The 25,840-nt window shown below is 50.0% G+C and overlaps 1 protein-coding gene across 2 annotated transcripts in view; it reads left to right on the top strand.

The window, feature by feature from the left end:
• The window catches only part of LOC139050799 (fibrous sheath CABYR-binding protein-like), a 135,609-nt gene that overhangs the window by 73,680 nt on the left and 36,089 nt on the right, over nucleotides 1-25,840 (top strand). Inside the window, exon 1 of one of the 2 annotated variants that reach the window (XM_070527562.1) lies at nucleotides 12,657-12,785. The exons of the other annotated variant lie outside the window; for it this stretch is intronic. The gene's annotated coding sequence lies outside the window, so the exon portion shown is untranslated. Of the gene's footprint in view, nucleotides 1-12,656; nucleotides 12,786-25,840 lie in introns of those variants that run through there. 2 annotated transcript variants of the gene reach the window in all.

Raw genomic sequence — 25,840 nt, 5'->3', positions numbered from 1 at the left:
GACGGGCAAACAAAGGACTTAATGCTGCCCTCGCGGCCGGTGTATAAATGTGACTCTAATGTGTATAGCCCGCGGTTTACCTCTGCCGTTGTGCGGTCCGGGCGTTCTGCCGGACTGTGTGTCGCGAAACTGGTAGTTTGCGACAGATGGAATGGGAGTGGGGGCCAGTGCCGTTGTGCGGTCCGGGCGTTCTGCCGGACTGTGTGTCGCGAAACTGGTAGTTTGCGAGAGATGGAATGGGAGCGGGGGCCAGTGCCGCTGTGCAGTCCGGGCGTTCTGCCGGACTGTGTGTCGCGAAACTGGTAGTTTGCGAGAGATGGAATGGGAGCGGGGGCCAGTGCCGCTGTGCAGTCCGGGCGTTCTGCCGGACTGTGTGTCGCGAAACTGGTAGTTTGCGACAGATGGAATGGGAGTGGGGGCCAGTGCCGTTGTGCGGTCCGGGCGTTCTGCCGGACTGTGTGTCGCGAAACTGGTAGTTTGCGACAGATGGAATGGGAGTGGGGGCCAGTGCCGTTGTGCGGTCCGGGCGTTCTGCCGGACTGTGTGTCGCGAAACTGGTAGTTTGCGAGAGATGGAATGGGAGCGGGGGCCAGTGCCGCTGTGCAGTCCGGGCGTTCTGCCGGACTGTGTGTCGCGAAACTGGTAGTTTGCGACAGATGGAATGGGAGTGGGGGCCAGTGCCGTTGTGCGGTCCGGGCGTTCTGCCGGACTGTGTGTCGCGAAACTGGTAGTTTGCGAGAGATGGAATGGGAGCGGGGGCCAGTGCCGTTGTGCGGTCCGGGCGTTCTGCCGGACTGTGTGCCGCGAAACTAGTAGTTCGCGAGAGATGGAATGGGAGCAGGGGCCAGGGCTTGTCTGCACTAACATTTGAATTGTAACGCGCAGCAACGCGCGTGTCCTGTCTATAGTTACCTCGTTCCTTGCCCTCTTCCTGTCGCGCTGTCTAAATCGGACTTGGGTTCACCCCAACTCGCTCACCTGTGTGCCGTTTCAAAATTTAGACTATTCGTTCTACCTGTTCGGATAATAGAGTATGTTTGTGCGCGGCGTTGCGCTTTCTGTCGTTACCTCTGCCGTCCCCCCCCCCATGTTGCGCGAGCAGCGCATGCGCAGTAAACCCCTCGCATGCTCAGCCGGTGACATTTGTTAACGTTAGAGAACGGTGAAACTACGCCAAAAAAAATAGTTTGGTTTGCTGATTCGCGATGCACCGGAATTTTATAGTATACTGAGTTTAGAAGGAAATCTATACGGAATAAATAAAATGTAACGGAGCGCTTACGGGCAAGCATTAGGGGGTCACGACCGGCATCTTACACCGCTGTCGTTGAAGAAGAGATCTGTACAACCATTGCATTGCACGTTAACAAAAAGGCATGAGAAGATGAGGAGGCGTGAAAAGAGCGATGGAACGACAAAGTGGGAAGCGGTACCGTTAGGAGATGTGAAGACAGTGGTGTAGACTAGAGCAAAGGGGGGCAGCCGACATTCTAGTCAACATTAAGAAAAAAACGGGAGCTGGTTATCTAGAGTTTCAGGGTGGGCGCCAGAAGAAAAGCGAGGACGGCAGAGAACTGTTGGGTGTGATGAAATAACAGGAAATTTGCAGGCGCATCACGGGCGTCAGCTGGCACCATTCGTTCTGCAATGGACATAATGACAGTTAAGGCGCTGTAGTGTAATAGTTGAGGCACAAAAAAAAACAGATGGGGGGGGGGATGTCTTCGTTACCTAGCAACGCGGCCTCTCTTCGTGATTCATCGCGTCGCTTCCTGCGTGCCACGCAGCTGCTTGCGAGTACGTGCTCGAGCACTGCTTTTGTTTTTCGCATCCCTGCGGCCGTGGTCGGTTTATGCTTTTCCTTCCCTCGCCCTCGCCATTGTTTTTTCGCCCTCTTTGTACTTTAGTTTGCGGTTGCGAACGAAAACAGCTGGCGACAGCTGCAGTCCCGGCGGAATAGCCCGCCTAACAGCAACAACGTAACCATGTGTATAATTGCGCGCCGGACCAGCAGACGCACTTATTATTGGGCAAGGCTTACTGCTGACGTTCTGTACTGGCTTATTCGGGAAAAGCTGCGCGATTGAATTATTGTATTTGCTTCATTCTTGCGTGAAAGCAGGAAAGAAAGGTTAGATCTGAACATTGTAAATGACGGGCTCTATGCTTATTTTGGGAAGGCGAGATAGGCTTAAGTATAACCCAGCGTGAATGCTTCGAGTGTAAATATTTGCCAGTGACTTTAAAGGGACACTAACCCCCGTATTCTCAAACGATCATTCGACTCCGAAGCGCCTGCTGTGCATATAACTCCGAGCTGAGCATATAACGGCGCCCCTCGACTGCCGAAGGCGCTACGCTTCTTAGTTGCCGTGAATGATCGTCCATGGCCTCCGAGATTACCTCCGCGCGCGGGGAGGATCTCGGACGCCATGGATCGTCAAGCGCAGGTACCATTTCTACCGAGTGGTGGCGTGCTGCTATATTTCTACTTTCTCATAACGCGTAGTCATAAAGCTAGGTGCACGCCGAGTAAGAAGCACGTGCTTGCTGCAGTAAAGCTAGGGAAACGATGGAACGTGTTTTATTAAAATGTGAAGATATCTGCACAGCGGTCGGTTTAGGCTCCGCTGGCCTCCTTCAAGCCCTTAGGTTTAGGGAGAGCTAGGGGAAAGTAAATGTATTCGCAATAGAGATTGGTAAAGGGCGATTGAAGGTTTGGTGGCAGAAAAGTAGGGAGACCACAGATAAAGGAGGCGTACAAAAACAAAGTTCCCAATTAAGAGTGCTCAAGAATGTCAGATGCTGTAAATTATCTGTGTTTGTGATTGTGCGTTCTTAAATATAGGTAGCACATTAAGCGAAATAAGAACAAGAGCGTGGTGGCGCGACCCACAGTCCCTTTTTCAAAGGAGACGCTCATAGCATCCATCCATCCATCCATCCATCCATCCATCCATCCATCCATCCATCCATCCATCCATCCATCCATCCATCCATCCATTAAGTCCAGGTGCAGTGTTGAGTTCAGGAACGTTTACAATATGGGGCTAAATCAATTTGGTCTGGTGCTCGTTCAAAAGTATGCCAGCATACTTTAGTTCATTTGACAGAGGTTTACTATTTCTCGACAAAAATAAAGCTGAAAGCTCCTTTTGCTTTGGTTTTAGCTTTGCATCGGCACCGCTGCTGTCACATCACAAATGTAAGCGTTTTGCTGATAGTTATGGCAGTCTTGTAAGACAATGTGTTCTCGAAACTTGCAACGCCAAGCGTTCGAGTCTTTCAGATTGCAGTGTAGTCCTGCTCTACCGGTTAAACATATTAAGTGGACGCGAATATACGCCGTCACATACGTGACGTAGCAGCGAGTTGATTCGGGAACTTCGGGGTGGCATAGCCACCCGCCTTCAGTATCGGCGTGTTTTGTGTTTTACCTACGTTCCCGTTATAACAGGAGTTACCGGTTTGCTGTTTCAGAGGCATGATTTTTAGCGCTGCTTCTCGATCGCTCTTTCAGTGCATCTTGGTATGAACACGCCTCTCCGTGGTCTCTAGGTGGCTACGACGTTAGGCTGCTTGCTCATCACGAGGTCGCCGGTTCGAATCCCGATCGAGGCGGCCGGGTACCGGTTGCGCTGGAATGCAGAAACCTTCGTGGCACTTAAATTTCGGCGCACGTCAAAGGGGACTCCAAGTGGTCCCAATTAATCCGCACCCTTCCATCATCAGCACCCTTCCAACAGCATCATTGTGTTTTAAATTTACAAATACCGAAAAGCCATGTGACCCGTTTTTCGGTTTACCTAATTTGCGCCATGATTGCCGCGCAGTGCCAGACAGAATGCGCTGGCGCACATAGGACTTGCCAACATTATTATTATTATTATTATTATTATTATTATTATTATTATTATTATTAGAACATGGCGCCTTTAGGTGGCACCGCACACTTCGCTTCGTTTGGCAAAGAAAAATAATTGTCACGAAGTTTGTAACAAAATGTGGCACAAACGTATCCCGAGAAACGGTCCGTAAATATCGCAAAAGTTCTGCGCGCGAGTCCAGGGACCCACGGAAGCGTGAACGTGTACATAGCCGCATACGTAAAACACGTGTGCTTCGTGTTGTCCGAGGACACGCGACGTAGTTCCGTTTCACGGACGAGTGCTCAGACCGTAGGTGTACCAATTCGTAACGCAACACATGAGCGTTTAACAACCTAACGGCGATAGACTTACATCATGCACATACCTTTCGGCGGACGCTAAAACTTAATGTAGAGACTTAAGATACATGGCGTTTTCGAGGAAAACTTTTAAAGCGACAACCGCTTTCCTCTTAAGCCCTCCGCTAATTCGCAAACTGTTGCAAATGCGCTCGGCGTCGTCGGCGCCCTCCCTCTCTCTCTCTCTCTCTCTCTCTCTCTCTCTCTCTCTCTCGAGTCGGCGACCGGTGCGACACATTCCGGCGTTGGCGGCCTCGACGGGGGCTGCAAGCTACGAGTCTCGGTGCACGAAACTTCCTCGCACTGCCAACGCCCGCGATGCCCGCGTATTCCGTCGGACCGGGCGCGAAAGAGACTCGCGCTTTTGCGGAGCACGACGGGAATACGCGAGAGCAGCGAAGGAAGGAAGCCCCCTGTGCTTCGTGTCCTGCGCATCGCAGTACTGGCGTTGTTTGTCCTCTGCGAGCAGCTCTCGTCGTCCTTGAGATAGCGCGCGGGGAGGGGGGGGGGGACACGCCGAGGGCCTCCCGAGTGCCAGAGTTCCTCGCACATAGGACTGCGCACACGTACTCTTTCTCTCTCTATCTATCTCTTTGTTCCTCTTTCCCGGAGACGTGCACTCACGCGCGCGCACACACACATGCAGGCGAAGCACACTCAAGCACATGTGAGCACACGTACGCGCACACCCCCCTCGCTCACGCACGAAGCACACGCAGGCACATATGCGCGCACGTTCTTCCCCCTCAAACAAGCGTACAACACACACACAAACACACACAAACACACACACACACACAAACACACACACACATAGAGACAGACACAGACAGACAGACAGACACAGACACTCACTCTCACACACTCACTCTCTCACACACTCACTCTCTCTCACACACTCACTCTCTCTCACACACTCTCTCTCTCACGCACTCACTCTCTTTCACACACTCGCTCTCTTTCACACGCTCTCGCTCTCTTTCACACGCTCTCGCTCTCTCTCACACACTCTCGCTCTCTCTCACACACTCTCACTCTCTCTCACACACTCTCTCTCTCCCACATACTCTCTCTCTCTCACTCTCGCTCTCTCTCTCTCACACACACACACACACACGAGCTCTCCAGCGCATGCGCATACCCAAACTACGCGCATCTCCGAAACGCGTAACAAACACACTCGCAACGCGAACACTCTCGCGCATGCGCGCACACCAAAGACTGTTTCTGAGACGCACAATAGATAAACACACGCACCGCTGCTCGCCGCGCATCTGTGTGAGTGAGAAAGAGATAGCAGGGTGAGGGCACATCTGCCCCGTTCTTTATCAGGGCGCGGCGAGTGCATCTGAGGGCATCGGAGGAGCGGCGCTTCTGTTTAAAGAGGCGCGAAATCGTGATGCCCGCAAACCCCAGCTCGACCTTTGGTCCCCCCCCCTCCCCCTCCTTCGCGGTCGAAGGTCGAACGCCCTGGAACTGTCGCCAAGTCCATCGTGGCGTGCAAGCTGTTTTGACGCGGAGTTGTGCGCGCGTCCGTTGTAAACTGCGTGACGTTGGTAGAAAAAAAATTAAAGAAAATAGCCTGAACGCAGAGTGTGAAGTCGGCTTCCTTGTATTAGTCTTCGTCCATTCTCGGTGCCTGTTGGCTTCCGGTTTGTAGGCACCATTCTCGGTGCCTGCGAGTACGGAATTCCGGACACTCTCGCGGATCACTACGAACCAGTGCGCTCACGGCTTCCCGTCTATACGCGGCTGGTTCGGCGTGGGCCGGTAGAACGAACTCTACTGGGAGAAAGGACGAGGTTCGGTTGAACTGTACTAGATGAGGTTCGCCTATATATGGGTGTTGCGACTCTATCCTGGTATACTCAAACGTGGTGGGGCAAAACATGGTAGGGAAATGAAGGTGGCACGGTGAAGATGTTGAGAAGCTGCTGCTTCAGTCTACTACACTTCTATGCAACGTGGACGCTTCACGGCACAAAGGAACGGGTAACGTTATACGCAGTCTGTACACCCTCATCATTTGTGACAGACATAACGCTCGACCGCTGCTCGGTCCCACGTTAGTTCGGCATGTTGCGCAATAACAAAACCCACGCATAAAATTGCGTGATGCTCTGGCTACTCCTTTAACATGATCATTGCAGCAAGATAAGTAGCGCCACCACACGGCGTACGATAACGAAGGGGACACATGCATCATCTTGCGATCACGCCTAGTGCGAACTACCTAGAGCCCGAATTTCTCTTCTACGAAGCTTCACTGCAGCAATACGAGCTCTTTGCCCCGCCCCCAACCCTTCCCCTGCTGCGATAGGTGAGCAGATATGACGTTGCGCTGCTGAGGTCGCAGGCTGGGTCCTGGCTGCGGCTGTAGCCTTCCCATGAAGGCCTCAATGCACAAACTATCGTGCGCCTATAGATTGAAGTCCACTTTAAATAAACCGAGATGGCCAAATTGATCCTGAATCTGCACGTTAAAACTCCATAATTATTATTTTTTTTTTAATCTGCGGCGAGCGTGTCGGACCGAGGCAGGGAGGCAGGGCTCGTTGGGTGAAGTGAGACTGCTTTGTGTGTCGTTCTTCGATTTGTGGGCGCGGTTCAATTTCTATAGGCGATGTTGCGCAGTGCTGGATTCAGGTTATCCTCCGCGTTGGAAGAGGCTGATGCCCGTAGCAGAGCAGAAACCACGAACCAACGCAAGTCGAACGTTGGACAACTTAGGTCCGACGTCAAACTAACTTTACCTAATATTGGCCCGACGAATACATTTTAGTGGTGGCCGTCTCGGCACTGTGTGTGATTAGTACCTGAATACGACGCCCCTTTTGGAGGTTTGCTGTATTTTGAATCGTAACTGTTCGATGCGCGTTGTCCCGTGCTTTTCTCTGAAGAAAGTTTAGCAAATTGGCGTCGCATGTGAACGCTAATTAAATTCTGGGGTTGCACGTCCCAAAATCAAGATCAGTATTTATGAGGGCCGCTGTAGTTGGGAATAATTTCGACCACCACCTGGGGTTCTTCGACGCGCACCTGAATCTAAGTATACACGAGCGTTTTTCATTTCTTTTCATTTGCATTTTGCCTTCACCGGAATGGCGGCCGCCACGGCCGGGATCCACCCCATGACCTCTGGAGCTCAGCAGCATGGCGCATATATATATATATATATATATATATATATATATATATATATATATATATATGCCGCGTGGCGGGTATTGGCGCGATCTAAACGGCGCAACTCGAGGTTAACGACGGAAGATTAACAAGGTCAAGATTAAGGAGCGCGGAAAGCACAGAAGGCTCAAAACGATGACCGTTCGCGTTCTTCTTGTTTCTTTTAGAGCGCAGCTCTTTGGCGTCCGTTCCTGGGTTTCGCGTCGTCGTCGTCGTCGTCGTCGGCGTTGTCGGCGTTGTCGTCGGCCTCGTAACCAGCTCGCCGACGAATCTGCTGCTCCGCCGCCGCGCATGCGCGCTGTCGGCTCTCCGGGCGAGGGAGGATGATGGAAGGGAGGAGGAGAGACTGTGGAGGAGGGCTGGCTACACAAATGGCTCTTTGGCGTCCGTTCCTGGGTTTCGCGTCGTCGTCGTCGTCGGCGTTGTCGTCGGCCTCGTAACCATCTCGCCGACGAATCTGCTCCGCCGCCGCGCATGCGCGCTGTCGGCTCTCCGGGCGAGGGAGGATGATGGAAGGGAGGAGGAGAGACTGTGGAGGAGGGCTGGCTACACAAATGGCTCTTTGGCGTCCGTTCCTGGGTTTCGCGTCGTCGTCGGCGTTATCGTCGGCCTCCTAACCAGCTCCGCCCCCCTTTCATCCCCCCAGCGCTAGCAGCGACCGACTGATACCGCTTTCGTGAGTCCGCTACCGCACTCACGAAAGACGTCGTGCACTTCCTGCAACTCGCATTAACCGTCCATCGATCCACACCGATGTTAGTAGTGGGGGACTTTAATGTTGACATAAAGACAAACAGCAATTTCCTAACACTTATGCGGGAGAACATCCCGTTCCTCTCGCTCGTAACGCGTCCCACGGCTGTGACAACCTCGCGAGGCACTTGTATAGATCTCGTCTTTGAGAATCAAGCATTGGTGTACCAAGTCGAACATATATCAGTCTATTTCTCCGACCACAAAGCTTCCTTCATGACTGTCAAGAACTGTTAGTGGAGTCTTTGTTAAAGGAATACGTGTGAAAAATAAAAAAAAATTCTGTGATAGCGCATACATGTGTTGCTCGATTTCTTTGCCTCAATCTATCGAAAAGGTGAAACAGCTTATTTGCTGCGCTCAAATTTCGCATTAGGAAGTAACGTAATCGTCGGTAATTTTTTTATTTTTTCTGTGAAAGTGTGTTTTCGGTCTTTCCTGCGCTTAGGGTTGCAGTTCCAGACCACTATACCTAAACCGAACGCACAGATTGTCATACCGCGAAGAGCGCGTTCACGTATGTCTCTGTGTGTTCGCGCGCGTGCGTGCTGGCGTGCGCGTGCGTGCGCTGGTGAGTGTTTGTGCGAGCGTGCGTGCGTGCGTTTCATTTACAGCCTTGAAATGAGAAACCGGCTCTCGGCCGTTGTCGCGTTCTCCGTCTCAGAGAGGCGTTGATGTAATAACACTGCAAATATTTTGTCCCGCGGGGCGGCGTCTGGAGGAACGCCAGGCGGCAGTATAGCGATATAACGAGCTCGGCAACCGCATAAAAGGAAAAAGGCAGGCGTACCCGCCGTGGTTGCTCAGTGGCTATGGTGTTGGGCTGCTGAGCACGAGGTCGCGGGATCCAAATCCCGGCCACGGCGGCCGCATATCGATGGGGGCGAAATGCGAAAACACCCGTGTGCTTAGATTTAGGTGCACGTTAAAGAACCCCAGGTGGTCGAAATTTCCGGAGTCCTCCACCACGGCGTGCCTCATAATCAGAAAGTGGTTTTGGCCGGAAGAAGTAAAGAAAGCCTTGGGAGATATGCAAAGGGGGAAGGCGGCTGGGGAGGATCAGGTAACAGCAGATTTGTTGAAGGACGGTGGACAGATTGTTCTAGAGAAACTGGCCACCCTGTATACGCAATGCCTCATGACCTCGAGCGTACCGGAATCTTGGAAAAACGCTAACATAATCCTAATTCATAAGAAAGGAGACGCCAAAGACTTGAAAAATTATAGACCGATCAGCTTACTGTCCGTTGCCTACAAACTATTTACTAAGGTAATCGCAAATAGAATCAGGAACACCTTAGACTTCTGTCAAGCAAAGGACCAGGCAGGATTCCGTAAAGGCTACTCAACAGTAGATCATATTCACACTATCAATCAGGTAATAGAGAAATGTGCGGAATATAACCAACTCTTATATATAGCTTTCATTGATTACGAGAAAGCGTTTGATTCTGTCGAAACCTCGGCAGTCATGGAGGCATTACGGAATCAGGGTGTAGACGAGCCGTATGTAAAAATACTGAAAGATATCTATAGCGGCTCCACAGCCACCATAGTCCTCCATAAAGCAAGCAACAAAATCCCAATAAAGAAAGGCGTCAGGCAGGGAGATACGATCTCTCCAATGCTATTCACAGCATGTTTACAGGAGGTATTCAGAGACCTGGATTGGGAAGAATTGGGGATAAAAGTTAATGGAGAGTACCTTAGTAACTTGCGATTCGCTGATGATATTGCCTTGCTTAGTAACTCAGGGGACCAATTGCAATGCATGCTCACTGACCTGGAGACGCAAAGCAGAAGAGTGGGTCTAAAAATTAATCTGCAGAAAACTAAAGTAATGTTTAACAGTCTCGGAAAACAACAGCAATTTACAATAGGCAGCGAGGCACTGGAAGTCGTAAGGGAATACACCTACTTGGGCCAGGTAGTTACGGCGGATCCGGATCATGAGACGGAAATAATTAGGAGAATAAGAATGGGCTGGGGTGCGTTTGGCAGACATTCTCAGATCATGAACAGCAGGTTGCCATTATCCCTCAAGAGAAAAGTATATAACAGCTGTGTCTTACCAGTACTCACCTACGGGGCAGAAACCTGGAGGCTTACGAAAAGAGTTCTCCTCAAATTGAGGACGACGCAACGAGCTATGGAAAGAAGAATGATAGGTGTAACGTTAAGGGATAAGAAAAGAGCAGATTGGGTAAGGGAACAAACGCGAGTTAATGACATCTTAGTTGAAATCAAGAAAAAGAAATGGGCATGGGCAGGACATGTAATGAGGAGGGAAGATAACCGATGGTCATTAAGGGTTACGGACTGGATTCCAAGGGAAGGGAAGCGTAGCAGGGGGCGGCAGAAAGTTAGGTGGGCGGATGAGATTAAGAAGTTTGCAGGGACGGCGTGGCCACAATTAGTACATGACCGGGGTAGTTGGAGAAATATGGGAGAGGCCTTTGCCCTGCAGTGGGCGTAACCAGGCTGATGGTGATGATGATGATGATGATGGTTTTGGCACGTAAAACCCCATAATCTTTTTTGAAAAAGGCAGGCGTGTGACAGAGGCGCCGACAGCGGGAAGCTGCAGAGCCGTAATAATGTACGCCGCAGTCAGCAAAATGTCGTTGGCTTCCTTTCACTGTACGGATTTTCAAGCGGCATAAACATCAATAGTAATATGTGTAGGGACACCAGCGAGTCTAGATGACTTCAGACTGGGGACGTATTCCTTCAAAACTCGCGCTTCGGTCAATGCGCACGGCGGGCGAACGTTGATTATTACTGGAAGGTCGTAACTTAATTGTTTAAAAAAAAATGTTTCATAACTGCAACTGCACCGGCGGCCGTTACGTCAGTGTGACGTCACAGATTACAAAACAGTATTTGGTCGTACGTATCGGGCCGTCTTCGGCACAACAACGGTTACTTGCCGAAGTTTCGAGTCCCTGGTTCCTCAGCAATCCATTGTTGTCCCCCTCTACCGTGCGACAGATAACGTGATCCGTTAAAGACGCCGTTAAGTATGTGACGTCACAGCGACCCTGTGAAAAAGTGACGTAGTGAGAAAATTTAATAAACGGAATGGGTGGTTGTCGTCCTGCAAGCAATCTGAGAAAGAGCTGAATATTAACTTTGTACCCTCGCGAAGCCTCTGTTTCTAGCACGTAACTTCCATCTGCGAGGAACATATAGGTATAGAGTTGTGTACAGTTTTGCTGGCTGCTGGCACCGATAGTTCGGAAATCGCACTATTATCATGCAACCCGTGTCCCGTAAATTTTTGACGCCTTCTGTGTATATCTATCGCGGAAATGTAGAATGCCACCTCCACACTCCATTCAAACGCGCACTCTCCCTAAGCATGCTTTCGGAGGCTTTGAACATAGCACACACGTAATCGGCTCGCACATGCGCTGGCGAGACGTGTGCTAATCGAAAAAGCAGTCTCGGCGACACGGCGCATGCGCATAAGCTGTAGCTTGGGTGCTTCTCTGCGCAGGGTCGACGTAGCGTCAGCTACCATTGAGTCCGCTATGTTTTCGCAACTCCCAATCATTTTCCTTCGCCTTCACAAAGGCATACTCTACATTAATTGGAGTGACTGACAGTGCAGCATGCGAGGTCTGTGGCACCGAAGAAAACATCGACCACCTGCTGTGCCACTGTCCAAGATATGCCCCAGAGAGACAAGAGCTTGCCAAAGCTTTCCAAAAACTGGACGATCGGCCGCTTTCTGTGCAGGTGCTCCTGTAACACCGCCCCCATCGCCCGTCGGCCCATAAAGCGGTGAAGGCGCTTTTGTGTTTCTTAAGGGCGACGTGTTTGTGCGGCCACCTGTGACTATTAATGCAATTTCTGTAAAACCACGTGCGTCAGCGAACTCGCCGCAATTTCCTTCTTTCCTTCCCTCCTCTCTCTTCCTGTGATCATTGCTTTCCCCTTTCTCATTCCCCCGGTGTAGGGTAGCCGACCGGACGTTATTCCGGTTAACCTCCCTGCCCTCTACTTTTCTCCTTCCTCCTCCTCCTCCCAATCATTTTCCGCGTGCCGATCGCCTGCTATCCTTCCGTTTCTCGAGCATGGCGCGATATGCTAATCAGCTTAATTTTCCCAGTTTTCCTCGATGCTGAGAAACAAAGCCAGTTGGTTGAATAGCAAGCTTTCCGTGTGTTGTGTGTGCGGCGGCACCTGCGCAAAGAAAAAAGGTCCCTTGCGCGCGCGTGCGTCTAGGCTGCAATCAGCCGCAGTCAGGTGACGCCCAGCTTGCTTCGTATATAGCCAGGGCTCCTTTTTCTTTTTCTTTTATTTTTTGCCGATGAAAAATACTGCAAGATGAAACTTGCGTGCGGTGGTATACTGCTCGCTCGCGAAACTCTATCGTGGCGTGAGTCATATAGACGTTCGGACGCAGTTGTTTTTATACAACGTCGGCGCTATTACGCGAGCTTCAGCGGCGCCTTCCTTCTTCCGGGGCCAGATACCGGCGGAGTCGGGACTCGTTATTTCTGTGCGGCCGTATAGCGTTGCGACCTTCGAAGTGCCGATCTAAAAAATTGGAACTGTGAGCCGCATGGAATGACGAAGCGTAGCATCCGTTTGGTGTGAGATATTTCGCAGCGTAAGCCTTTGATTGATTGATTGATTGATTGATTGATTGATTGATTGATTGATTGCCCGGCGTGCTGGCTTAGTGCATATGCAGCGTTCTGCTGCTGTGCACGAAGTCGCAGCTTCCATGCCTGTACCCGGCGGCCACATTTTGATTGGCGGCGGCGTCTCTCGTATCGTCCGAGTGTTACCTTGTGACGTTAAAACCCATCGGTCTACCATTGACTGATTGATTCATATTCGGCCATCACCGGATCGATTTTGACCGTCTGGATATCTTCGAGGTGCACCCAAAGCACAAGTACACGGGTGTGCTATTCCTTTTTTTTTTTCGTTTTTCTTTTACTGTCCTCCGTGTTGGAATAGAGCCGCCGCGGCAGGCGGCCGAGCCTTCTTCCCCGCGGTCGCCATGGAAACGCCATAGCAAGAGCAAAATGTGAGCACGTTGAACATGATCCGCACTGGGGAAATTGGGGAAGTTATATAATTTCGCCTATGCTGTCCTTCGTGCCACTGTGTGCTGGTTTCCTATGACATATATAAAATGTAGCATGCACACATTCTGCGAGCGCTGCGTCGAAAGCGTATAGGGAAGCTGAATCCAATCCCACTCTCTGAGCACATCTTCGTGGGGGAAAAAAAATCACTTCCATCACAGTTGCTCTAGCAACGTACGGGTCGTTTATATAAGAGCCTCGCACACTTGTCTGACGACAGCGCCTCCGCCAACAGCGGGGGCCTTGACTACAGTTTCGATCTGGCACGTGTTGCCTGGTGTTGCCAACACGTGGCAACACGTGTTGCCACGTGTTGCCTGTTGCACTGCGAGCATATACAAACGCCAAGAAACACTTCCGACATCAAAGTGCATTGACACGCAACCTTGCGTCGTAATTAAGCGCACAGCTGTTGCGCGTTCATCCTTATTATCGTATATGTAGCAGCAGCCAGCAGCGGCCCTATTATCGCCGTTGCGGTTACCGCGTCGCTCTACGCCGGGCCCGTTATAATTTCCGCTTGGTCGAGCGGCGTCGCATCGCCAGACGCCGGGGTTGGTTTATTTTCGCTTCCTTTATCTGGCCCCTGTTGAACTGTGCACGCGTGAAAGGAAACGACGATCACACATGCTTGGCTAGTGCGATGTCCTTTGGCAGCACTGTCAGGCGAAAATTCGGGATATTAGCGGGATGCCAGCGAAAGCGAAACCTGACTGAAGCAGAAGTAAATTTAAAAATTAATTTAATTAGGGGGTTTACGTGCCGAAACCACTTTCTGATTATGAGGCGCGCCGTAGTGGAGGACTCCGGAAATTTCGACCGCCTGGGGTTCTCTAACGTGCACCTAAATCTAAGTACACAGGTGTTTTCGCATTTCGCCCCCTATGGAAATGCGGCCGCCGTGACCGGTATTCGATCCTGCGACCTTGTGCTCAGCAGCCCAACACCATAGCCACTGAGTAACCTCGGCGGGTTGAAGCAGAACTGATAGTTGGGCGAGTTGGTACGAATTCGTAGTTTATGGTGCCGCGATTCAGATGCAAACTATTCGGCATGTTCTTCTGGTGTGTCCTATCGACGGTTTCGTGAAGTCACATAATCTTTGGACGTCAGGCGGGCACGTAGAATGCCGTATACATGCCAAGAGGCCACTCTTGCTCGGCACATATTTAGTGCAATTAGTGAAGCTAAGACAGCTGGGTTAGCGGGAGCAAGAATATGACGTGTGTGTCCCCCCTTCACTGTGTCCTTGTCGATTGTGCGCGCTAAATATTTCACTACGATACCTGCCTGAATTTCGTGCTCACGTTTATGACCCCGGCAACCCAGCGTTCCGTGAACGGTATAATTACGTGTGCTCACAACCTAAAACTCTTCATTAAAACTTGTCGCGACACATGATCACCTGTTGGGCCGAAACTCTCGGCGTCAATTGTGTTGTGTAACGTTCCCTCCTATAGTCATTCCTCCGTGCGGTTACCCAAGGATCGGATGGCATAAAAAAAAAAGTAATTTTGTCCTGTCCAGAAAGCAAGAGAAGAAAAAAAAAAGCAGGTGTAGAAAAGCCTTGTTCCCGTACGCGTTCTGTCCATCCCCCATACTTCTTCCTCGGCTTCTCTCTTCCTAGTGTCCAGTCTTTGGCGCTCGCTAAACGAATAGAGGCGAAGCCAGAGGTGCCCGTGGGGTTGGCCTCTGCGAATTGAGCGCAGCCCACCCGTGCTCCTTCGCGGGGTTTCTTGTGTGCGCCTTGGAGCTCCACGCTTGCTTTCCTTGGAAATCACAAAAAGAAAAGTGGAGTGGTCTGTTAGGCAACCCGACTTTCGAAGGCGACCTTGCAAAGTGACGCACCCTACCGGTGTACCTGCCCGTACCTCGCGACATTTCAATGGCTTCTTGAAGGAACAATGTTGAGTTACGTTAAGCGCACTGTTCACTTCTGTAACCGGAAATAAGCACCTCGAAAGAACTTGTTCCTGGCCTAGTCGGTCGGACATTATGCACCGCTAGAGTGTGGTAAATCAATTTTGTTTCAACTTGCCACTATTTCGTTGAAAACTCAAACGCGGCAGCGCTCGTTTATACACTAAGGCGCGAATTGCGCAGAATGAAAACATCGAACTGGCATGGCCAGTGAGAGTTCGCTGCTCTTCGGACAAGTTCTTGAAGGTGATTTCCGAATCTTACAGAGCGATGTAAACGTTACCGTTTTAGTTCTTCATGTGATGTTCCTTTAATACGTGAACAAGATTTATCCCCGATTTTTCCCATAATCGTACATTCTTAGAATCGGAAGCAGATGGCCGAGCGTGGCCTTATGAGCGGCGGGTGTCGAAGCCACCTTGAAATTGCCGCTTCAACTCAGCATGGCGTCAGAAATTGAAGTGACGTATAGAGGTGCTTATGTTGAGTTTAAGCCACTGCAAATGTGTCTTCGTTGTGTTGGTTAGCGTTTACCGCTGCTGTAAGGCGGAATTGCGGAATCGAGAATGTCTTAACCGTGTGATGCCCAAACACAATTCCACTTCAGTGAAGATCAAAACGGCTCGTTCGCCTTTGTTTCTAAACGTGGAGGCGCCTTTCTTTCTAAACGTGGAGGGTTGTCACGAGTCAGCGGCAAATCACGTGGTATTATTTAAAGCAAACGACGACGCTGCTCGTCGGATCGGAGAGTGGACACGTGATCTGAGAAGAACGTGAAGCGCGAGAGAAAAAAGGAAAAAGGAGAAGGCGGCTGAGCTGGCGCATAAGGGCGGTACAAAAAATAGTGAAATGCTATTTGAGTTACAAACTGATACAGTACTTACTTTTAGTAGTTGGTTAGAACTATTCACAACTGAAGCTTCGCTTCTGCGTGCCAAAAGCAAAACTATATGTGAGTGTTGCGTTAAGTTTACCGCGTTCGAACGAACACTTCGAGGCGGGGAACTCGACGTAACGTGAATAGTGTACGCTTGGCATTGCAGGCTTACTTAAGTATGACACGTCTTCATCTACACTTCAGCAAGTGTAACCCGATACCGTCAAGGATCGGTCCACTTTATTTTGCTTCGACTTCGAAGGGCCGTTGAGGGATAGGCCCTTATAACGCTGTCGAATTAAAGAAAAGGGTATTTGAAAATGCGCGTTGTACGAAAGTCACGTGGCTGTTTGTTTCCGCAAACTTGGATGCCCCGAGCCGCACGATTCATTGGGCGGACGCAGCAAAGCGTATATATGCTTGCACGAAGCGCGAAACGGGGAAGAAACGCGCTAAAATACGCGCAGGCCGTGGAATAGGTCAGCACGACGTAGCAGCTGTAGCGAGAGACAAAAGGAAAAAGAAAACAAGCAAAGAAAAAAAAGCACGTTGCAACCGCGTAATTCGAATCACGACGGAGAGGGGTCAGCGTTGCAACGCGCCGGTGGTGCCCGGTGTATACTACCGTATTTATTTGAATATTGGCCGGCCCTTGATTCTCTTCGAGGACAACACAAAAAAACTCGAAAAGGATCGAAGAAAGAAAAGCTCTCATGCGAGTCGACGCCGAGGTAAACATTCAAGAAAAGTATTCCTGCACGAAGCAGAAACTGCATGTTTCAGCTTAAAGACGCTTAGCCTAACGGGGTTTTAGGAAAGGCTAAATGCTGCAGACTGTACGCAGTGGTAGTTAGTGTGGAACGCATATAAACAGCAGGGTATACACGGTGAATGACAAAAAATGGGTGCACACAATTACTGATTCCCGAAGCCAGAAAATGAGAACATTTCAGAAGGTACGCGGTCAACCGTCACAGCATCAGTATGTCATCATTGAAGTAGTGATATTTAATAAACTAATTGTAATTGCTAACCCTAGATGTGTTAGGGAGAGGTAGGGAGAGCCTGTCATCGAAGTTTGTGCGTGTGCATAATTATGGTTCAGTCACGTATTTTGCAACAAAGGTAATTGGTATTGAGGCTTCGCTGTTCTATTCGGCAACAGAAAACTCACTTTTCACAAGCTACAGTCGCATATACCTCCCGTCATTGTACGACGTATAAAAGTGGTCATTCCTATGCGAGATGCTCTTTCTTCCTGCGTGTCGAAATCATTTCATTGTTTTCCCAATCTCTTCCATCTTTCCGCGATTCACTTGTAGCCATAGTTCCGGCGAGTGCGCTTGAAATACTGCACTTTCCAGGCTAACCCACCTCTCTTATGCGATGCGCGGATGATACGAATTGTCGATAGACCCGCAGCCCGCGATGGCCCTGGGGACTACGGTGCTTTTGCTGCCTAGCACGTTGAAGTCTCCGTTTCGATTACCCACTGCAGACGCCGCATTTCAATGGAGGCGGGACTGCAAGAACGCTCGCGTACTTTGACTTAGGTGCGCGTTGAACATCGTTCAGACGGCAGAAATAAACCGGAGACCTCTAAAACGGCGTTTCTCCTCATAACCAGAGTTGTTTTGGAACGTTAAACTCCATCAATTAATCGACGAATTGTTTGGTCAACTGCTGTCCTTTCTTCAGACAGCCATTTGGTGTACAGTATCTCCTAGTAGTCTGTTTTTAGGCTACTTGTTAACTATTATTATACGGCTTGAGCGGACGTTTACTGTACGTTTTTAACAGATGCTTATATAGTTCTAGTCCTCTCACCACACCGTCCAACTTGACTCCTCGAGTAAATTTCTGAAGTTTGGCGATAACTCCAGCGTCCTTTATTGGTGTTGAAAATTAAGGATAAAAAAGAAAAAAAGACGGGTGCCGGGATTATATTCGAGTGAGTGCGGTACATCCCCCAGGGAGAGCTTCTCCCAATGCAGTTCTCGCGTTTGGCGCCCCCTTGCCTAGCTTCTTGTTTACTCCGCAGTTATTGATGTTGTCTTTTCGATGTGCATTATGAATGAACCCTTCACCTCGGACGTGACGAGGCAACAGGTGCGGTGGTGGTCAGATGCGATCTTGCTTTCTTTTTTCATTTGTTTGGGGCGTGCATTAACGTGAACGAAAATGGCAGGTGAATACACGGTCAAACACAAACTGCAATAGTTTTCAGTTTGTTTGTTTTTTTATGCAACAGTGGCATTAGCTTTCGCATGCAGAATAGTGACCTATGTAGCGTCGAATTTTTTTATCGAGCAGGCATAATAATGAGCCTTTGACCTGGAGCACAATCTTTCGAATTTATGCCCTGATTTGGACTTTTCCCTTCGTGTTTGTTTGTCCACGCCCAACAACAGTAATAGTAGCGTGTGTTTTTCTTGCGATTTTTGCGCGTCAGTGTATGTTTGCAGACTGACAGAACTTTCGTTCGATTCTACCGACAGAACATGTCAGATCAAAGCGCATCGTAACATTATTGAACCGGAAGAGAACAGGAAATGAAAACTGCCAGCGGGACCTCGTACCCAAAAATATTGTTAAGTACAATATGCTGCGGCCTTTACCAGTAGCATAAATGTCACACATAAAACATAGTAGTGAGCAAGTAAATGCCGAACTATAGCTCACGAGGGAAAAAAGAAACTTCACGGAAAGTGCAGTGGTAAACGAATGGATGCAAGAGAACGAAGAAAAATATTTGTGCGGAGGTTTCGTTTGTAATTGATGGAATGCATGTCAGTTGACATGGGCAACTGATCGGGCTCTCGAACGAATGATGCCACATGAACAGACGAATAAGTAAAATAACAGCAAATGCAGAAGTATATGTCAAAAGCACATCGCATCTATTACTGAAAGGGGATCTTCAATTTGGCTTGAGTGCCGCGCTTGGCTTGTCGAAGTCGACGCCCCCCCGAGCAACAGCGTTCCGGGAAAAAGAGTTATTCAAAAACAACCAGGGAATGGCGGCGAGCGAAAGAGAAATCTATAAGCCTTTCCAGCGGCGAAGGCGCAAGAGTCGCTGTTCGCCTGATTCATCACAGTGGGTCGCTCACCGACAAATCGTCCTTAACCGCCTGCGCTCCTCTCCTCCTATCCCATTTCCGTGGAACGCGTGCAAGCACTCCGGGGTGATGGCGGAGAGCGTTCGGCGTTTCCCACCCACCGAGCTGATTGCCTGCTTGTTCTCTCCGTCTTTTGGTCGCTCTTCTTGGGCGTGATAAACAATGGAGAGAGAAGTGCTTGAGAGTGGCGCGCCCCCTGTTATCCGACGCCGCCACTAGGGCCGAGTGCGGCGCCTCGCCGCTTGATGGCGCTGCACGTCAGAGGCGAAGTGTTTTGTTTCCACGGTGGATTAGCAAAGCAGAGAGAGAGAAAGAAGTTTAATGACACGAAATACCGAGAGGTCGGCCTGAGGTATATTCCTCTAGCCAGCTACTCAGCATTGGGGGAAGGGGAAGAGGGAAAGAAAGAGGGAAGAAAGAGGTGCATGATGGGTGACGATGACGATAGAAGGAAGATGTAGAACATATGGCAAGCAGTTTGGCATGCTCAAAGTCTGCAGTCCAGGCCCGTAGTTTTTAAAAAGGTCAGTAATGCCTTGATGGCCTTGAAACTACACTGTGCGTCTGGCCAAGAGCCTAAAAGCAAAGCAGTGCCCCTTTAAACAATTGTTCTGTGGCCTTTTTTTGTCACTTTTTGTGAAACTTTGGCCAATTTCTGCTGACGACGAACTAAACGCCGCTTAAGTTTCAGTAACGGCAGTAACGGGGACTTTGTTAGTTATCGGGAGCGTTCGACAAGTTATAGTTGGAAATATCTGGGATGGCTGTAAGATAACGGAGAGAGAAAAAAATTATTCTTTTAAGGAAATTTTTTAGACTTCAGGCTTTGTGATGCATTCTTAAAATACGAAATGTTGCGGAGAAAAGTTTGTAGGCGTTGAAAGTATACTTACTGGATAAAATAGATGGAAAGCATGCCGCACCTTGTAAACCGTTAAAGAATTCGAACCCTCCGAGACTTAGCTCGCTTCAAAACTGGCGTTTCTGGCACTCCAGCAAAGTGCAATTTAAATGTCAATACAAATTCATTAAAAATTCTTCTATAGTGTCACTTTTTTAAGCAAATTAGCAATTCGTTGACCTTGAATGACTGCGCGGTTTCAACTCCGCGGCGTCATTGGCTAAAATGGGAACGCAGCATTTTCTTTCCGTTAATCGCAGCGATGGTGAAGTAATTGCCTCGCGACTCATCGCCTGCGAGGCGTCTCTCGTCGTGTTGTTTGAAGAAAGTGGAATGAATTACGGTCTTTCGGGCATTAAGAGGTGCCCTGACGAAAATATCGGGGCGGGCTCAAGAACGCTAATTATATTATTCTGGGGATGCGTGCCATTGCTTCTAAGTGCGACCGACCTTTTTCGCTTGACTGCCAATTTTAAGCGGCACTGTGTCCCTGCCGAGGAGGTCTAAAATACCTCCTTGGCGTGTGTGTGTGTGTGTGTGTGTGTGTGTGTGTGTGTGTGTGTGTGTGTGTGTGTGTGTGTGTGTGTGTGTGTGTGTGTGTGTGTGTGTGTGTGCGTATTGATGTGCGTGCTTGTGGGTTTGGATGTGCGTGCTTGTGGGTTTGGGTGTGCGTGTTTGTGGGCGTTGATGTGCGTGTTTGTGGGCATTGGTGTGCTTGTCTGTGGGTGTTGGTGTGCTTGTCTGTGGGTGTTGGTGTGCTTGTCTGTGGGTGTTGGTGTGCTTGTTTGTGGGTGTTGGTGTGCTTGTTTGTGGGTGTTCGTGTGCGTGTTTGTGGGTGTTGCTGTGCGCGTTTGCGTGCGCGCGTGCTTTTGTGTTGGGATGTGAGTGCTTGCGTACGCAGGCAGATGTCCACAACTTTGTTTGGCGAATATAAAAATACTGACGTGGCCAAAATTCTCAAAAAAAAAAAACGCATCGGATGGGAGATCATACGGTGGTGGCAGGTTTCGGCGTTGCCTGTGGCGCAGCACTCACGCATAGCGACGCCGGAAACCCTCTCAGTGCCGCCGCAAAGAGCCGGCACGCCAAGCCGGTGTACGTATCCCCAGCCGCGGAAGCGGTGCTTCATTCTCTTCCCACCGCGCGGCCAGACAGAAATCGCGATCACGGGTGAGGGTGGGCGGCTGCGAGGCGCCCGCAAGTGGTGACTCACGCGTATCCTGTCTCTTGGAGAGGGGAGAGGGGGGGAGGGGCGGACCCACTGTATGTCGCGCGGGTCCTGGCGTTCGTGCAGGGGCTCCGACCCCATGCCCCAGCGGCTTCGAAACGGTCCGCGCCTCAGTTAGGCACACCCCACCTTGACATACTGCCGTATACTGCCGTGACGAGGGCCAACACAGAGGGCGCTAAAAGCTGGCTGTTTTTAATTGCTTTCAAGGAGCTGCCAACATACACGCCGCGCAGAGAGAAACAACTTTATTTTGCCACTGCAGGGTAGGAAGTTAGGGCAGGTAGGCCTAGTGTGGCTCCCAGGTGGGGGCGACGTCTTGGGCCCCACGACACGAGTGCGAGTTGCGTTTTCTTGTCTTGCCTTGTCAGCAGCTGGTTCCAACCCTCTTCGGAGGGAACTGGCAGTAGTGATCGTGGGGGAGGGTTACCCTCGCATCCCCAGAGAATGTGTGCCCGAGTGGCGAACACTCCATGGTCGCACTTAGTGCAGACGGGGTCATAATCCCCTCCAGTGATTAAATAAAGTCTAGAATGACTGAGTATTGAATACACGCCGCGCACGCAAGCCTTTCTCCGCGATGACACACCCCCGTCCACAGGACTCCGCCGCGTTATCCATCGCGGTGACAGAAACGCTCGAGAGTGACGTCCTCGTCTCGCATCGACCTATTTGCGGAGGTCGATAAGATCGCCGCGGCCCGATTGTGTCCGTTCGCTTAAACTACCGTCTTTATCGCGTTTTAGACCCTTTAGGCCGATCACGTAGGCAGCGAAATGAAACGCGATTCTTGGGCTTTCGCACTTACGGTCGCTCAGCTGTGGCATTGAGGCACCTGTGCGCATGGGACGTCATACCCACTCTCATGAGCAGACTCACTCATACTTTTTTTTCTCACAGGCGTTAGCGAACGTGAGCAAGAACGGGATTAAACGCCCGAGTTGCTTCTTTTTGTTATTCTTTTTTTTTTCCGCGGCCATCGGAACGCGATGACTCGAGTCCTTCACTCCTCGTACTTTCTGCGCACGCTTGTTTGAGCCGAAGCCGAAGTGTGAGCATAAGGCACAACTTGCGAGCAGCTTCTTATTGTTATTGTTGCATTACTTCTGTTCTATTATTGTTTTCCATGCCGGGAAGCGTTGAGAGCGAAATCCGACCGCAGGAAACGGCGTCTGCTCGCGCTTCCTGGGTTCGGTTTCGCGTACGAACGCCAGCCTCTTCTCCCTACATCGCGCATGCGCACTAACAAGAAAGAAAAAAGAGAATGAATGTGAAAACGAGCGCGATACATATGGCGGCGCGCATACGGGAAGCGCCGCGTAGTGTGAATCATGCGCGCACGTACAGTAATTTCCTCGTCAAAATGTATCACGAGGTCGAACTCTGGTGAGCCGCAGCTGCCTTTTGTGGGCTCGCGGTCGGCGGAGCGCGTGCGATGTGAAACGGGCTTCAAGCGGGTTTGCGCCTTGGGACGTTATGAGAGTCGAGGGATCACCTATATAGCTCCTCCGACGATTCCGGGAAGTGTTGCATGCAGAGGCTGGTCGCCACATGGGCCGTGACGTTGTCGCGCCAGAAAGCTGATACGTACTCGCATGTGCACGTTGAAAGACAAAGGAAGAAAGAAGGAAAGAGCCAGGCTGACAAGATTTGCTATAGCGGATTATGCGTACTGAACATCTTTCGGGCATCGACATTAGCGCTAGAGGAGTTCATAATACTTTCGTAATACTGGATACGTGCATACGGAAATCGGCAACCTCCATTTGGGCAGCTCGAGCACTGCAGAAAGCTGCGCGCGTCAGCTCAACCCGTTTGTGTCAGCAACGCCTGTAGCGCTCTGAACATTAGACAGTATGGCGTGCGTGACGTCACGCGAACGCTTCCTGCTCACTGCGTGCAGCTGTGTTTCATTTCGAAGTATTCTGGAGCGCGACAGCAATAGGAACCTCATTTTCCTATTCCTTTCGCCCATCGTCATTGGCTCGAACGCCGCCGTAATCGACCATTTGGCTTGGCGAATAGAAAATAAGTTCCTTCACCTTGGAAGAAATGGTACAGAGGAAGACATAAGACTAAACAACTGCCGCCATTCTTTACGCACAATGTGATGTACCGCGCGCAATATGCCTCGCCCTCGTTGTGGTTGATGAGCGAGCTCAGTTCAAGAGGAAGTAGATGCACAGAAAGAAGAATAAACCCAGTTGAACCTTGCCAACGGAGGTTAACAACGACTACTCACGCATATTTCTTCGGTGCGCGGTTAATTCTTCAGTGCGCACGTAAATTTCTGCCTTCTGTCCCTTTTTCTACCGCACTTGTCGATCACCCACATCGTTGACGCAGCATGCCAGGCACGCTTACAGCCTGCATCACGTTATCCGCAAAACAATTCACTTGATTGCTGCCCATGTCCCGTTGTGTACTCTTACGTGTGTTCTTTCGTGCCATCATCTTCCCAAGATAATGTGTACCGTACGGTTAGGCCAACCCGTACCGTTAGGACAACGACCAATCTCACGCAAGGAAAACGGACCGTTACACAAAATATAGCCCCAGAAGTCTGCAAGACGCTCTAGTTGGGGAAAAAAAACTTGGTGCACTGTTCGTTGCCTCGGCTAACCACGCTGTGTGATAGCGAAATGAGCGTGTGCGAGGGCAGACTTCTTTCTGTCTTGGGGTTCGTGCGAGCAGCTTGTTGCGCATGCCGGAAAGCTGGAAAAAACAGGGCAAGCATGTCACTGCCCCGAGCTCTGTCTGCTTCATTTCCGTGTGCGGCAGCTGCGTACAGCGAAGAACCAAACAGCGAATGAAGCTGAAAAGGAAAGAAGAAAAAAAGAAAAATTCGAGCGAGGCGGGAAAGTGGGGTGAAGGTACGTCGAGTCTCTCAGCCATGCTCGGCACTGAAAGCGATCACACGCAGTCATTCCTGCGCGTTGCGGGACTCCGCCGTTTGTGCTACGGGTGCTTGTTAAAGGACTCCTGTAAACTTGAGATGATGATGATTATGTTTATTTCCATCCCTTTTGAAAACGGGGCGGGAACAAAGTCACATAGCCTGCTTGGTTTAATCGGGTTTAACTACGTCTATAGCTATGTAGCCGTTTGCCTATCAGACCTCTATATTTCATATTTGGTGCTTCTATCTCTGTATTGTACCATTACCGACGCTTGCATTGACTACGGTTTCCCCCCGACCGATACTCTAAAATGGATGGGTAGATGGATGCAATGAGCGTCCCCTTTGGAAGAAGACCTTGGTGGGTTGCACCACCAAGCTCGTATTATATTGTCTTATGTCCAACATATATGCTAAAAAAGAAAAAAAAAACAATCCGCGATGAGTTCCCATAACCAAACTTTCTGAATCCCTTTTGTGAACTTTGTTTTTGCGAGACTGTTGTCTGTAGTGTTCCTTTTTTTCTTCCACGAATCTTGAAATCGCCTCTTACTAATCTGTACTGCGAACGTAAGCTGCCGTAATGAGTGTGGCATCTGGTGGCAAAAAGTGTTATCGGAATTGGCACAGCGCGAATATTGCAGAAACCAACTATGTTCTACCTTGCTGTCGGTGTAAAGTAATGGCTGCGATGTAACCGTTAACGTGCAACCTCTTCTTTTTTTTCTTCGACGAAAACACCCATATAACGCGAAAGCGTGTCTCCTGTGTTGCGGTTCGACAGAGCGTCACTAGGTGTCGTCGCTGTACATATATACCAGCGCTCTTGCTACAGTTCGTGCCTCCGGTATTGCATGAAGGTCGACACGTTTATGGACAAACTAACTCTATATTGCGGATCATGACATAACACCACACTGCGGATCCGGATCATGAGATTGAAATAATCAGAAGAATAAGAATGGGCTGGGGTGCGTTTGGCAGGCATTCTCAGATCATGAACAGCAGATTGCCATTATCCCTCAAGAGGAAAGTTTATAACAGCTGTGTCTTACCAGTACTCACGTACGGGGCAGAAACCTGGAGGCTTACGAAAAGGGTTCTGCTCAAATTGAGGACGACGCAACGAGCTATGGAAAGAAGAATGATAGGTGTAACGTTAAGGGATAAGAAAAGAGCAGATTGGGTGAGGGAACAAACGCGAGTTAATGAGATCTTAGTTGAAATCAAGAAAAAGAAATGGGCATGGGCAGGACATGTAATGAGGAGGGAAGATAACCGATGGTCATTAAGGGTTACGGACTGGATTCCAAGGGAAGGGAAGCGTAGCAGGGGACGGCAGAAAGTTGGGTGGGCGGATGAGATTAAGAAGTTTGCAGGGACGGCATGGCCACAATTAGTACATGACCGGGGTTGTTGGAGAAATATGGGAGAGGCCTTTGCCCTGCAGTGGGCGTAACCAGGCTGATGATGATGATGATGAACTCTATATTCACGCACCCTCCACTACGGTGTCCCACTGAACAATTCCTGAATGCTGAACGCCACCTTTCTTTCGACTCCCGCCCCTTCTGCCTTTGCTTCAAAAAGAAAGAAAAGCGGTGCTCTGATTGGCGCAGAAATA

Source organism: Dermacentor albipictus, chromosome 10 (assembly GCF_038994185.2).
Source record: "Dermacentor albipictus isolate Rhodes 1998 colony chromosome 10, USDA_Dalb.pri_finalv2, whole genome shotgun sequence".
In the NCBI taxonomy this organism is placed as follows: Eukaryota; Metazoa; Arthropoda; class Arachnida; order Ixodida; family Ixodidae; genus Dermacentor; species Dermacentor albipictus.
This window is presented reverse-complemented; position numbering and strand designations above follow the sequence as displayed.